Source organism: Schistocerca americana, chromosome 8 (assembly GCF_021461395.2).
Source record: "Schistocerca americana isolate TAMUIC-IGC-003095 chromosome 8, iqSchAmer2.1, whole genome shotgun sequence".
NCBI classification, from domain to species: Eukaryota; Metazoa; Arthropoda; class Insecta; order Orthoptera; family Acrididae; genus Schistocerca; species Schistocerca americana.
The window spans coordinates 173,176,335-173,193,150 of NC_060126.1; positions in this window are offsets into that span (position 1 = coordinate 173,176,335).

Genomic DNA, 16,816 nt, shown 5'->3' on the forward strand with positions numbered 1-16,816 from the left:
TTGGTTCCGCAGATAAACGCAAACATTTTTCCATATCAACACTGACTGTCTTGCCTCACAGTGGGATAAATGTATAGCAATTATGGCGATCATTTTTGAAATAATGAACTGTTTTCTTTTTTGCCATCTATCTTGTTTTCATGTGACTGTCCCTTGAAGTGTGGAAGTATGGTGTAGTCTTGTCAGCAGCAGAAAATGATTGTCCACACAAGCACAAAACGACATCAGTTCCAAGGGAGGCAAAGCTGCAGCTGTTAGATTAGCCACGTATACAAACCTGTTCATTTATTCATGCATTTATGTCGCCTAGCAAGACTGGGGCCTTTAGGTAGTCTCTCATGTCTGACGAGACACGCTTTATGAGTCAACATTACATTTTGTGTAGTACATAAGCAGTTTGAGTTGTTGAAAGTAATTGTGTTATCCTCCACTGTCTTGTTGCGGTTATCGTAGCTTCACCAGAGCAAGTTGGCCACCACTTTTCAGGGTTCTTGCGGGGCCGCTAGAGGTACCGTAGAGGTTTCGGGCACATGTAGTCCCCACTGTACTTCGCCACTACAGGCAATCCCGAACTTTAGGCCGTTGCCCATCTCTCTTTAAGTGGAAGGGGAATGGACTCGTGGGAGACAAGTACGTTGTAGAAATGAACTCGAAATTTGGAAAAGACATCGTAGCTGCATTTATATGAGTAATTATAAAAAGGGCTTATGACACTGTTAGAAGGGCAAGGTTTGAATAGAGTTGTACTGTCAAAATGAATGCAAATGAGAATCAGAAACATGTACAAAAATGCCGGAATCGTAACAAACGATAACATAAATCAGGATGGTTTAGATCGGACAGCGGGATTCGACAAGGAAGTGTGCTTCTACCAGTGCTTTCTAATACAGTTATGGACATTATCATAAGAAATGTTCGCCAGTAGCAGATGAGATGAGAATCATAGCATATGCAGATGACATTATCATCCCGTAGTAAATGATCAGAAATCGTAAGAACAACTGAATACCTGGCAGAGAGTAACTGAAGAAGCTGGAATGGAAATAAGCTTAACAAAAAGAGAAGTAATGAAAATCAGAAGGAAAAATGAAAAAGACCTGATGTAAGCTGTTATGGAAAAATTGCTGAAGAAGTATCTTCAGGTATTTAGGAAGTAAATTAGCCAAGAAAGGAAACGGTAAAAAAATCAGGATGGTTTAGAACGGATAGAGGAATTCGGCAAGGAAGTATGCTCCCACCAGTGCTCTAGGACGACACTTCGGAAAGAATAGAAAATTGTTTGAAATTTTATTATTGTGTACTGGATATAATTAGAAACTGTAAAATTCCAGCCAAAGCAAAGATCAATATATTATAAGCTAGTTTTGACCTATAGATCAAAATGTTGGACAAAGAAATATCAGGAAAGAATATCGGCAACAGACATGCGCTTTCTGTGAGGGTTTCCGGGATATGATAAGAAATGAAACAGTACTTAGCCCTAAAACAATGGAGAGAAGTGGGCTTAAATCATTTGATGGGACCGGTGAAACTCCCGACAAGTTCCCTACAACGGACGGAATGTGGATGAAGGCTAATCGGATGACTAAGAAAACGATGGAGGGACCAAGTAAAGTATGGTGTGAAGCGAACAGGATAACAGAAGAGATGCAGAGTAATACTGTGGGAGAAAAGAGAAGCTTGTAAGAGGTTCTGTGACTGACCCGCATTAGCAGAAACGTTTAAGAAAGAAGACGAAGGTATGAGTAGTGATTAATAATAATAACAATAATATTTCCAATATGGATTGTAACGAAAACTTAAGAAATTTCAGTTTTACTAACATTAAGCAGTTTCGTGATTATGTTCTTGTAGAACGAGGGTGGTGACATTTAGCAGAAACTTGTAACAAAAATACAAAAGGAATCAATATGTAGAAGTAGTTGATCGGTCGGAAGAAGCGCGGGAAATAATACGGAAAGATTAGCAGATAATATAAACAGAAAGGGATCAGAAAAGCGTAGACAGTGTAATATATGGAAGAGATACGGTTTTCCTGTTGGACAGAAAGGAATCAGCTGGGATGTGCTGGAGGGTACAGGTATTAATCTCATTTTGAATGCTGAGTTGTTTTCGATAAGACGGGGGCTACAGGGTACTTGTCCCACCGTGGTGCGGCTGAAATGATGAAGGAGATGGAAGAAGAAGCAATGTTAAGAAAAACTGTTGTCAAGATACTGGACGTATACGATCTGGTATTGCAGTTATAGAATGATGGTAGGTCCATTGAGGACATCAGTGACTAAGAAACCAAAAAAATATATGAAGCGTGTCAAAGTTATCATGCCTAATCAGTCGCACCCAACCTAATCGAGTGTAGTGAGGTTTGATATGATTAAATAACCGAATATTGCATACATATTTTATGAAATCGTCCATAGCAAGCTCCATTCGTCTGGAGTTTTCACTAATTGTGCAGCGTTTACCCGCATCACAACAATAAAAAAATGAAAGCGTAAATGTTGTATAGCGTTGGCTGCTGAGACATTCCACGCGGCGATTACAGCACCCTGTCAGAAAGGGTGTTCCATCTCTATGTACTTTTGGTGTCTTTCATTGCGGATTGACAGTTTTGTGTCGTATGTGCATTTGCGGAATTTAGGTGTGTGCAATCAATGTGTGCATTATGTAGCGTTATGTTTTTTTTTTTTTGCGTGATGATGTCGTGAAAAGGGAAAGAGTTCAATTCGGTACGGCACCCAGACTACTCCTCGTGAATAGCACCAAGGGGGCGGCCGGGCTTAACGTCCCTACCCGACGAGAGGATCAGCGTCAACAGCGTCTTACAACCACACTACATGAGACATCGCGGATAGTTCAGAACTGAATCCAGAACACTGGCGGTGATGTTCAGGAACTTTATGCTACCACCTCTCCTTCCCTTGCCAGCAAATACCAGTAGTGAACTTACCGACGAGTCGAGCATCACCGCACAGGCGTGTGTTAGCGACCTTCGTTGTGGATGAGTGTACAGTCCTAAAGATTTCGAAGAGCTAAAGACTGCACTAATTTCTTTTTAATTTCAGGTGGAAAAACTTTTCTAAATGCTTAGATTGCTTGTAGAGGAGTAGATATTTCCATACAGATACTCCATGCGTGCGAATGATGCACTAAATAATGTACAGCAAATGAGACTGCGCAGTCTATCAGACAAGTATCCGCTAGTATTCTTTAAAACTGTAATATTCTAAATTAAACATTAAACACCAGTCGCCTTCTGTTCCTTTCTTTGTAGATTATTTCGATCGTAATGTAAAGGTGGGTCAAATATTTCTCCAATATATTTTGTTTCCTGTTTTTAGACAAATGATTTCTCAAAAAAAAAACAAGATCGCTTTTTCAAAAAATTTTAGATGAAAAATTTTTATTCGCACTTAAATGTCGCACCAGTGTAATTTTTATGGACAAGATAGATAAAGAGATGAACTTTTTTACACTTCATTCACAAAGCAAGAAGCAGCTGTTCTTGAAATATTTAAATTTTTCTTCAAATTACTAATGAAGTTAGTCTTAATTCCCCCAATTATTTTCGGGCAATTAAACATTTTTTCCAAAACTAGTACTCATGCTGGTCAATTTGATGCCTCATTTGTCCATTTCGAACTCTTCGTTTGGGTACAAAATTCCCTACTAGAATCCATTATGTCATTTGCCTTCAAACCATTAATTATGTTTTACCTTGATTACTTTTAAGCATTCAAGTTTTTGCAACTGTAGGTCTCACACAGGGGAATTTGATACTCTACTTGTTCATTTCCCACTCTTCATTTGGCCAAGAAAATTCGTAACAAATTTTTCCCTTAGATCATTAAGTGATTCGTAATTATTCTAATTACTCTCAAAAATTTAAGCCTTCTCTTGCAAAACTAGATCTCACGCTCGCAAATTTCATACCCAATTTCTCTGTTACCCACTCTTTGTCTGGCTCTGAAAATTTGGACAATAATCCACTCTGCAATTTCTAGGGAGATTTGTTTTCGCTGCACTCGAGCATTTGTCCAAAATTATCAATCTTCTTTTCCTTATTAATTGTGTTACTTTTTGTATACTCTGATTCATTTCAACAATATTTCTTAATTATCAGGCTTCTTTATTATCTAATTGTTGCTGGTGGTATTGCCATTTTTTTCTGTATTGGCGTTTCACCCGAAAGTCTCATTGTTTTTCTTGCTGTTGCTGTAGAAGTAGTTGCTGCTGCTGTTGTTGCTGTTGTTACTACTCATGCTGGAAATGCTGCTGCCACGACTCTATGAACTCTAGATGCATGTTTCATTGGAATAACTGAACGGTGAGAAAGTTCTCGTCGCCACTTTTGTTTCTCCCTCTGCAAGGCAGAATAGCGTCTATAATAAGTCGCATTGGTGGTTACCACAGGAGGAATGAGATAGGCGGTTTGGGAGGTAAATGACAGCGGAGTTCACGAAGTAAACGGATAACCGAAACAAGTTCACAGAGTTGTAAAGTATTTTTAAGCGTACACAACAATCCCGGGAGCAAACAAAATCACAAACGTAGAATAAACCAGCCGAGGTGAAAACTCTCCTGTTGATTGGCACGTAACGAAAGGCTTCAGAGAGTAGCGAGAAACTTGCCATGGTATTTAGGAGAAATATCTCGTCAGTGCTTGGAGCGGCTTCCGCCCCTCGTTAGGACGTAAGCCTTGGCTGTCACTTAGAACATCTTTGGCGATTTCTCTCTGTCGATATTCGAGCTAGGCGAGGAATCCGAATCACCGTCGGGTACTAAAAATTGGAATTTGGGTAGAAGGCTGTTGCCAATGCCACACTGATAATAATATGTACCATATTGGGCTGAATATACGAGAGCTATTCGGTAAGAAAGGTCTAATCGGCCGCGAAATGGAAACCATAATAAAAATCCGATGAAGCGTAGAACAGTGTCTCCACTACGTCCGTCGATTGGGTCACTGTTTTCAGTTCTGAGTGTACAGTGAATACGTGAAGATGCCCAGGAGATAGTGTCTAAGTATGCGGACCTGGTGAGAGATTTCACTGATGTTATGCAGACCACGTAACGTAACTGTCATGAGTTTCCTTCTTGACGACTCTCGACCGCGCTCCGCAGGGGCAATAAAGAATGTCCTGCAGCATTTTCGATGGGAAGTGTTTCAACACAGATCATATTGTCTGGACCTGGCTACCCCCAGTTTCATTTCTGCTCACAGGAGCCGCTGGCAGTGAAGGCAACATTCGGGCACAGATATCGAGCTGCTGACTGTACAAACGTAGGGAATTGGTTGAAAGCACGCGCGGTTGCCTTGTGTGACAAAATTTTGAAAGCTGGTAGAACGCTACAACAGAAGTCTAACTCGAAGCGGCAGCTATGTACAGAAGTAGCTGGAAGGTGTAAATAACTGTTGCAAATAAAACATCTGTGATTTTCACAGTTGCTACTTGTTTGCGACCGATCGGACTTTATTTTCCGAACAACCGTCGTAAATCCGAACTTCTTCGTGGAAATTCGGTTACGAGACATTAGAATGCGGCTTGTGTGCCACAAGCCTATGAACATCGACTTGATATCGCGTCATAAACACTTCAACTGTTGTCTTTGTTCCTTATAGTTCAATTCTTTTATCTTGGCGGCTCGCGCATGCCCGCCCAGACGCTGGAGATTGCTGCGTTGCCAGTTGCACACGACGCACGCGCCAATAGAAGCAGCGCCATAGTATAGCATAGTTCGCAAACTTACGTGTAGGGGGGAGCACGCAGTTCATGAAGTAAAGCCACCACGGCCGCATTAACCCTTTCGCTACTACAAAGACGTGCTCCCTGCATTCCGCGCTGTGGGCGATTTTGTCACTGCACTGCTCGCCTGTGCAGACACATTGTGTTCCGACTGCTTTGACGCTCTGTATCATTCGATTCCACAAAAACTATTTGGCTCAAAAATTAGATTTTTACCAATCTTCTTGAATGATACCTTCCCCACATAAATGACTTAATTTTGTTTCGATGTTTAACGCAGTTATTATGCAGCATTAAATATAGTAAACCTTTGCACGAAATTTTGAAGAGTTTGCAGAGGTAAAAGTCCATAGAGTATACTTTCCGTATGGTCGATTTTAGTTGCCACAATGTTGAGAATGAAATGTGGACAAGATACCTATATATTTTATTTAATTTAAGTACCACATAAGTGTCGTATGTAATATTGAGAAATATTCCACCTTTTGCGACTGTAACAAAAGTTTTACTTACACTGGGCACGTTTGGCTTTATTTTAAAGCACTTCAATCAATCAAAAGGAAGTAGACAAAATACATTAAACAAAACTGTGGACTTACAAAAACATTAGGACTTGAATATACCGTCTGTCAGTGAAGTGCTCAGAGCTATGTCAAATATAATTTTGTGTGTGGCACACACAAACAGCATTTATTTGCTAAAACACTGATGAGCAAACACAAACGTTGAATATTGTGTTACCGCAGCACAAAACTACGAAAGGTGACTTGGCAATGGAGGACACAAAATACAGTCCTCTTATGATGCTTCAAAAGAGAGAAACGTGTCTGGTCTAAATAAGTCGCTTATTACAGTTGCAGAAAAGGGATATATTTCAACACCATTGGTAAAACTGCGACTGTGGAACAAAAACAAGAAATAGAACATGAATACCATTGTGTATGTGCCATACCTTTCACCGATGGAAGTGCTTTAAAATAAAGCCAAACGCGCCGTGTGTATATAAAACTTTTATTACAGTCGCGAAAGACGGAATATTTCTCAATATTACATACGACACCTATGTGGTACTTAAATTAAATGAGATATTGTTATACAGTAAATATTATATGAAATTTAGGTATCTTGTCCACATTTCATTCTCAACATTGTGGCAACTAAAATCGACCATACGGAAAGTATACGCTATGGACTTTTACCTCTGCAAACTCTTCAGAATTTCGTGCAATGGTTTACTACATTTAATGCTGCACATCAAAACAAAATTAAGTCATTTATGGGGGGAAGGTATCAGGCAAGAAGACGTGTAAAAATCAAATTTTTTGGCCAAATAGTTTTTGTGAAATCGAATGATAAGTGTGTCAAAGCAGTGGGAACTCTGCACAGGCGAGAAGTGCAGTGATGACAAAATCGCGCACAGCGCGGAATGCGGGGAGCACGTGTCTGCGGCAGCGAAAAAGTTAATGAAGAGGCAAAGCACCAGAAATTTCATTCAAACGAATAAAATTCGTGAAGTAAGGCACTCCAATATTGTTTTTAAATAAAGGAAATATTAAGCACCGCACAGGGTTTGAACTCATAACCTTTCACTTGGCAGCCCAACACCTTAACCGTTCCGCTACCTCAGCTCATCAATCAGTGTAACTCCATAAGGACTCTAACACCTCACGCAACTACTTACAAACACTGTTGGTATGACTATGAATTATCACGCTTCGTCGAAGTACAATAGGAAGTAAACAATTACCGCTGTTCTTTATTGCGAAAAAGCAGTTCGTGAGATTGAAACAAACACCTTTCCTTGCTATCGCCTGAATTAGGAGTCTTATTGCTTGTTTGGTTTAATTAATTAATAGAATATGAAGTAATTGGTATAAAGAATGCTTCTTCCAAACTTTCTGTAAAAGAAAGCCTGCTATCAAGACATTGCTTTTGTTCTATTACTTTATTTATGACTGAACGTTTCTAAAACTGAAGACACTCGTCCATGCTCTGCACTGCTGTCGAGATCTGGCAACGTCGTTCTCTGTTCATTGGCTGACTGTGTTTTGTGACGTCAGATGCGCAGAACGAACCTAAAATCGGCCGCCAAGATATATGACGCGCACTTTAGTTCTAAATGGAACGTAACGGGCGTACGATGTATGTCAGCAACAGGTTGCCGACTGACTGGAAATACGCCGCACAATTATGAAATGAGGATCTGTAGCTGCTATGTGCGAGTGTGGAGAAGAGGCAGTATTGTTTTTAACAGCACCTTTTGCTTTCATTCAGCACGTCGAGTACAGTTTCAAGCTCACGAGAGGATGCACTGCTGTTTTATTATTACACGTGATTCACATTTCATCTGTACATCCAAAGAAATATAATCTGCAGGCTGTACGTAGCATCCACATATCTACATCAGACAGACTCGAAATTCGTAATTTCTTCCAGTGATTTGGAACAACTAATTTCTTTCCCCATAACACGTGCAAATTTTACTCTGAAAAATCAGATTTCTTGAGATTTATATATACGGACAAATAGTGGTGGTGGTTTGCATCTGCTACATAATGTTTATGCAAACACCATTGTATTTAAGCGCATCGCAGATTTGTGGCTTTTCTGTCGTTTTCCCCCGTTTTCTCTTTTCGCTTGACAAGGTAATTTTGCACGACGACGAAGACTGCTAGCCACACAAATGAATACTGCCAGTAAGATTAATGTTTTTCTGTGTACTTCCTCCCTCTGACGTACCGGCATTTTTACGCTAAAAGAAAAAACCCTGCAACAGCAATAAGGAGTTTTGCGACAAACGAAAGTTGGTATGCGTGTTTCTATATCTGAAAGATGATGGCCATTCAAATTTCTCGCAAGTCGCGCTATTCGTGCCACTATGAAGTTTACAAATCAGGTTTCCTTTAAATACACTCTGTTACGGTCGTGAGCGTTAGCTACATTTGAGACTGGAGATGGTGAGTTGGTGCTAGTCAGGAATGCATCTACGCCATTTGAAAGGTCTCTGTTGGATTCCTTTCATGTTAATTCCTTTAATATGTTGTCATTTACGGCATAAATTCCTCTTCTAAATTTACTGTGGTGTTTCTGACTATCTGGGAGGAGACTGAGCAGTGGAACATGTTACTTTTACACATAAACAAGAACGATCTGTCACACTACTACACTTTAAAACACAGTTTATATGTAATTCATGTCACCCAGTCTCATACGGAACCTACATCCGATTTCTTTTATATACTGCATATGATAAGATACTGTCATCCCCCTTCCCTTCTGTGTGAGAGGATGAATGAGCAAATGTATTTATAGTTGCATGCTTGATGGTAGCAGACAAGCCTGTCTGCTAGAGAACGGTAGGACCAACGTCGGAACAGGTAGCTACGCTTTCTAAAAGCAAAGAGGTTTCTATTCTTAGTATGGTCCTGCCCGTCCCTTGTCATGTTGGTATAGGAAGCTGCTTCTCTGGTCACTTTCGTTTGTATCTGTGAGGCACCCCTCAGGAGGGACCCACGTCAGTCTGTCCGTGGTGAGCGTCTGAAGTGGTAAGATCTCCGGCTAAGCGCGTGTCTGCTAAGTCCGTAGGACAATGGATTTCTTAAGTTCAGCAAAACTGAAAATTTAATCACCTTTATTTCAGGTTTAGCTCTAAAATATCTAATGTTATCTTAAATTGCAACGCAGTGTAATTCGAGTGTGAAGTTCAGAATATATTCCGGTAGTTGGTTTCTCACTACTTTGTGAGTAAAGTGGAACCACGTGTTGATCAGTAACTCTAACTAAGTTCATCAATCTTAAATGCGTATGTGCGTGAGGCTATAACGTCTCGTCTTGACAATATTATTAAATATAGCAACTTTTCTTTATGTTCAACCCACGTGGGGTGTACTTTGTGAGACCAGTACCAAGTGCTTATACAATTGTTTGACGCATCGGGTTAGTAGTAAGATGATAGTAACCAGTTCGAGGTTTTTATTTTGTAAATTGCGTTTCGATGTAATTTATTTTAATTATCAAAATTATTGTGGAGTTGCACTCTTTGTGTAAACCAAGTTGACCACGTGAAGCATGTGGTGTAAGCATCAAAGTAGCCTTCAGCTATTCTTTTCGGTAAGATTTCACAGAGAGTTAGTATGAATTTAGTATACCAGTGTGTGGTAATTTCATGACGGACAGGATTGCGCTACGAACGTAACTTCTTTGTGTGAAAATTGAATCGGTTGGTTGTGGTTAATTTCGTCTTGGATATGTTTCAACGTTCTTTGTGCGTTATTTTATGAATGCAGCGTTGTATGTAGTCTCCCAATCTTGGCTCCCTATTTGATGTGTTCCGTAAGATTACAAACTCGAAATTTTAATGGAACAATGATCAATGTTAAAATAAATGTCCACATATAAACTGATTTATTTCTTTTTATTTAAATTGTCTTTATATATATATACACTCCTGGAAATTGAAATAAGAACACCGTGAATTCATTGTCCCAGGAAGGGGAACCTTTATTGACACATTCCTGGGGTCAGATACATCACATGATCACACTGACAGAACCACAGGCACATAGACACAGGCAACAGAGCATGCACAATGTCGGCACTAGTACAGTGTATATCCACCTTTCGCAGCAATGCAGGCTGCTATGCTCCCATGGAGACGATCGTAGAGATGCTGGATGTAGTCCTGTGGAACGGCTTGCCATGCCATTTCCACCTGGCGCCTCAGTTGGACCAGCGTTCGTGCTGGACGTGCAGACCGCGTGAGACGACGCTTCATCCAGTCCCAAACATGCTCAATGGGGGACAAATCCGGAGATCTTGCTGGCCAGGGTAGTTGACTTACACCTTCTAGAGCACGTTGGGTGGCACGGGATACATGCGGACGTGCATTGTCCTGTTGGAACAGCAAGTTCCCTTGCCGGTCTAGGAATGGTAGAACGATGGGTTCGATGACGGTTTGGATGTACCGTGCACTATCCAGTGTCCCCTCGACGATCACCAGTGGTGTACGGCCAGTGTAGGAGATCGCTCCCCACACCATGATGCTGGGTGTTGGCCCTGTGTGCCTCGGTCGTATGCAGTCCTGATTGTGGCGCTCACCTGCACGGCGCCAAACACGCATACGACCATCATTGGCACCAAGGCAGAAGCGACTCTCATCGCTGAAGACGACACGTCTCCATTCGTCCCTCCATTCACGCCTGTCGCGACACTACTGGAGGCGGGCTGCACGATGTTGGGGCGTGAGCGGAAGACGGCCTAACGGTGTGCGGGACCGTAGCCCAGCTTCATGGAGACGGTTGCGAATGGTCCTCGCCGATACCCCAGAAGCAACGGTGTCCCTAATTTGCTGGGAAGTGGCGGTGCGGTCCCCTACGGCACTGCGTAGGATCCTACGGTATTGGCGTGCATCCGTGCGTCGCTGCGGTCCGGTCCCAGGTCGACGGGCACGTGCACCTTCCGCCGACCACTGGCGACAACATCGATGTACTGTGGAGACCTCACGCCCCACGTGTTGAGCAATTCGGCGGTACGTCCACCCGGCCTCCCGCATGCCCACTATACGCCCTCGCTCAAAGTCCGTCAACTGCACATACGGTTCACGTCCACGCTGTCGCGGCATGCTACCAGTGTTAAAGACTGCAATGGAGCTCCGTATGCCACGGCTTACTGACTGACACTGACGGCGGCGGTGCACAAATGCTGCGCAGCTGGCGCCATTCGACGGCCAACACCGCGGTTCGTGGTGTGTCCGCTGTGCCGTGCGTGTGATCATTGCTTGTACAGCCCTCTCGCAGTGTACGGAGCAAGTATGGTGGGTCTGACACACCGGTGTCAATGTGTTCTTTTTTCCATTTCCAGGAGTATATATATATATATATATATATATATATATATATATATATATATATATATATATATATCACCGGTTATCGTAAGATGAGTACTAAAAGATTATAATTAATGTTAGTCTGGTTGGGAATTTGGTAAGCTAGACTGGATACCTGGTGAAACAGTTGCGCAGTAATGCAAGGTTAACTTCCTCAGATAGCTCACAGCTTTTGACCCACTTTTATGGTCTTAAATATCAGCACCGCTTTCAGAACAAATTAAGCAACAACATTACACATTATCACCAAATCACTGAGTCTGAATAAGATCGTGTAATTGGGCGTCAGCCGAGGTGGCCGAGCGGTTCTAGGCATTACAGTCTGGAACCGCGCGACCGGTACGGTCGCAGGTTCGAATCCTGCCTGAGGCATGGATGTGTGTGCTGTTCTTAGGTTCGTTAGGTTTAAGTAGTTCTAAGTTCTAGGGGACTGATGACCTCAGAAGTTAAGTCCCATAGTGTTCAGAGCCATTTGAACCATTATGTAATTGTGCTGCGAGAAGGTGCATGTTCCTTCACGATACTTCAGAAAGACTTGGCAGGAAAGCAGCCATTGTACATGATATCTGGCAGGGGTTGTCATAAGGATGTGCGATTCCAAGAAGATAGGGCTCCGGACGGCCTGTGGCCTTACGGATAGGGAAGACAATCGTGTACGGCGTATGGTTCTGACCTGCATCTGTTTGAGCACTCTGAGCATCAGCTGCCCCCGCAGTGACAACGAAATCTTACAAATCGGTTATTTCAAGGACAGCTCCGACCCAGACATCTTGTAGTGTGCATCCCATTGATTCCAAATCACCGCCATTTACGACTTCAGTGCTGTCAAACGAGAGCCCTATGAGTGGGAAGGTAGAGGTGGTTGTGTTTTCTGATGAAAGCTTGTTCTGCCTCGGTGCCAATCATGGTCGAGTGTTCCTGAGGAAGAGGCCAGCTGAGAGCCTGCAACCAACCTGTCTGCATACTAGACATACTGGATCTACATCTGGACTTTGAAATGTTGATAACTTGAATGCGTTACTTGAAAAATGTGTACCCGAAATTTCGTTACTTTTTTTTTAATTACTTTTTGGTGTTGCGATTTTTTTCCAGCAGTGTATTTTAAACCGTACAAGGACAGTACAAATGTCATCTGAAATTATTTTTCCTCTTCATACCTCACTTTCTCTGTCGAATCCCTCCTGCAGTAGCCTGGGAACTTGTAAATGTATAAAAGCGGATGCTTTTCACTTCCCTTACAAAACAATAGCTCCTAATTGCTATTCAGCCTTTACCTCGAAAAAGTCATGTCAGATAGATTTAAATAAAGGAGGAACCTTCTTAAATCGTTCACTACAGTACCTAGCCTACGCTGACGATGTGGTATTACTCGCACGAAACACTGCTGTGCTAGGCGAAGCCTATCAACAACTGGAGAAAGGTACAAGAGAACTTGGTCTGACAGTCAATGTGGAAAAGATTAAGTATATGGCAATGAACAACCAACGAAACCTACCAAAACCTCACGAAAGCCGACAGGTAGTTTGAAAGGGTGAGAGACTTGAAGTACATTTGGTCGACTATCATTGAGACAAATGACATTGGCAGTGAGTTGAAAGCCAGAATAGCAGCAGGTAGCAGATGCTACTTTGCCGCATTACCCCCGCTTAGGAGTTACCCTCTATCACGAAAATCCAAAATCCTCATTTACAAAACAATTATAAGACAATTTGTTATTTATGGTGCCGAAACGTGGACCATGATTGTAAATGAGGAAAGGATCCTTAGAATTTTGGAGAGAAAGGTGCTACGTGAAATATATGGCCCAATATATGATCAAGAAAGTTGGCGCATTCTTACAAATGCCCGTTTGAAGAACCTGACATTGTCTTGTGACAGCCAGAGCGAGAGCACCAGCAGCAGCGAGTACTGTTTGTATAAAGCGTTTATTTTGCATTTTGTTTACGACCTTCCACTAAGGAAGGGATTCTATTTGTGTTTATCTGCTCTGCATAGCAACTAACAGTTCTTGATAAAACTTTACGTAGTTTTCGTGTTAGATTTCTTAGTGTTTTCTTGATCGTTTAGAACAGAAAGCGCCCTAAAACCGTCTTTTGTTTGTTTCGCGGCCGTTAGCCACTAGTCACTTGAATCAGCAGTTGTGTTGTGACAGCCAGAGCGAGAGCACCAGCAGCAGCGAGTACTGTTTGTATAAAGCGTTTTTGTACTTATTTGCTGCGCTTAGCTTTTAAATAGTTTTTCTGGGAAAACCTAGCGTAGTTTTCGCGTCTCGTATTTCAGTGAGTGTTTCTTGATTATCAGAGTAGCTCATCAGAAGATTATCTTGGGAATTTGTCACCGTATAGAGTAGGGTAAACATAGTCATGTGTAGGGACTGTGGTTGATGTGAGCGGACGCAAGGAGAATTGGCCACTCTTCGGGGGCAGGTGGAGGCTTTGTCTGTTAGGCTCATCGAGCTCGAGGCGCAGGCGTCGGCTCGTAGTGGCCTTGGGGCAACTGTGGTGAGACCTATGCCTACTTCGGTGGCCTTGGAATCACATGGAACCCCTGATGTCGCTGCGTCTTCCGGCAGTGAGCACCTTACCGGTCAGCCATCACTCCAGGGTGAATGGCGGACACTGGTGGGCTCGCGCGTGCCTGGCCGAAAGGCGAAGGTGGGATATGGCCGCGTGGCAGCTGCCTTACCCCTTTCCAACAGGTACGGGGTGCTTCCTAGTGGTGATGACATCGTTTCCGAGCCACCACAGGATGCCTCGCCTGTTGGGCCAGTGGCCGATTCTCCGGCAAGGTCCCGACAGTCACAGAGGGCGGGCCTATTAGTTATAGGGAGCTCCAACGTTAGGCGGGTTATGGAGCCCCTCAGGAAAATAGCGGGTAGGTCGGGGAAGAATGCCAGTGTGCACTCGGTGTGCTTGCCGGGGGGTCTCGTCCGTAATGTGGAGGAGGCCCTTCCGGCAGCTATTGATCGCACTGGGTGTGACCGGCTGCAGATAGTAGCACATGTCGGAACGAATGACGCCTGCCGCTTGGGTTCTGAGGCCATCCTTGGTTCCTTTCGGCGGCTGGCTGATTTGGTGAAGACAACCAGCATCGCACGCGGAGTGCAAGCTGAGCTTAATATCTGCAGCATAGTGCCCAGAGTCGATCGCGGTCCTCTGGTTTGGAGCCGTGTGGAGGGTCTAAACCAGAGGCTCAGACGACTCTGCGACTATAATGGTTGCAAATTCATCGACCTCCGTTATTGAGTGGAGAACTGTAGGGCCCCCCTAGACAGGTCAGGCGTGCACTACACACCGGAAGCAGCTACTAGGGTAGCAGAGTACGTGTGGCGTGCACACGGGGGTTTTTTAGGTTAGAGGGACCCCCCCTTGGGCGAAACGATAAAATACCTGACGGCTTACCAGAGAGGACATTATCATCGTTGATAAAGAACGTCCGTCCTCAGAGACCAAAAACAGGAAAAGTTAACGTAATATTGGTAAACTGCAGGAGTATCCAGGGCAAGGTTCCTGAATTAGTATCTCTTATTGAAGGAAATAGTGCGCATATAGTATTAGGAACGGAAAGTTGGTTAAAACCGGAAGTGAACAGTAACGAAATCCTAGACACAGAATGGAATATATACCGCAAGGATAGGATAAACGCCAATGGTGGAGGAGTATTTATAGCAGTAAAGAATTCAATAATATCCAGTGAAGTTATTAGCGAATGCGAATGTGAAATAATCTGGGTTAAGTTAAGTATCAAAGGAGGGTCAGATATGATAGTCGGATGCTTCTATAGACCACCTGCATCAGCAACCATAGTAGTTGAGCGCCTCAGAGAGAACCTGCAGAACGTCGTGAAGAAGTTTCGTGATCATACTATTGTAATAGGGGGAGACTTCAATCTACCAGGTATAGAATGGGATAGTCACACAATCAGAACTGGAGCCAGGGACAGAGACGCTTGTGACATTATCCTGACTGCCTTGTCCGAGAATTACTTCGAGCAGATAGTTAGAGAACCAACTCGTGAAGCTAACGTTTTAGACCTCATAGCAACAAATAGACCGGAACTTTTCGACTCCGTGAATGTAGAAGAGGGTATCAGTGATCATAAGTCAGTGGTTGCATCAATGACTACAAGTGTAATAAGAAATGCCAAGAAAGGAAGGAAAATATATTTGCTTAACAAGAGTGATAGGGCACAAATCGCAGAATATCTGAGTGACCACCATCAAACGTTCATTTCTGAGGAAGAGGATGTGGAACAAAAATGGAAAAAATTCAGAAACATCGTCCAGTACGCCTTAGATAAGTTCGTACCGACTAAGGTCCAAAGCGAGGGGAAAGATCCACCGTGGTATAACAATCATGTACGAAAGGTACTACGGAAACAAAGAAAGCTTCATCATAGGTTTAAGAGTAGTCGAATCATAGCTGATAAGGAAAAGCTGAACGAAGCGAAAAAGAGCGTAAAGAGAGCAATGAGAGAAGCATTCAACGAATTCGAACATAAAACATTGGCAAACAATCTAAACAAGAACCCTAAAAAGTTTTGGTCATATGTAAAATCGGTAAGCGGATCTAAATCCCCTATTCAGTCACTCGTTGACCACGATGGCACCGAAACAGAGGACGACCGAAGAAAGGCAGAAATACTGAATTCAGTGTTCCGAAACTGTTTCACTGCGGAAAATCGTAACACGGTCCCTGACTTCAGCCGTCGCACGGACGCCAAAATGGAAAATATTGAAATAAACGATATCGGAATTGAAAAACAACTGCTATCACTTAGCAGCGGAAAAGCATCCGGACCAGACGAGATACCCTTATGATTCTACAGTGATTATGCTAAAGAACTTGCCCCCTTTCTATCAGCAATTTATCGTAGATCGCTGGAAGAACGTAAAGTACCTAGCGACTGGAAGAAAGCGCAGGTCGTTCCCATTTTCAAGAAGGGTCATAAATCAGATGCGAATAATTATAGGCCTATTTCGCTTACGTCAATCTGTTGTAGAATAATGGAACATGTTTTGTGTTCTCGTATTATGACGTTCTTAGATAATACAAATCTCCTTCATCATAACCAACATGGATTCCGCAAACAGAGATCATGTGAAACTCAGCTCGCCCTATTTGCCCAAGAAATTCACAGTGCCGTAGACACTGGCGAGCAGATTGATGCCGTATTCCTGGAC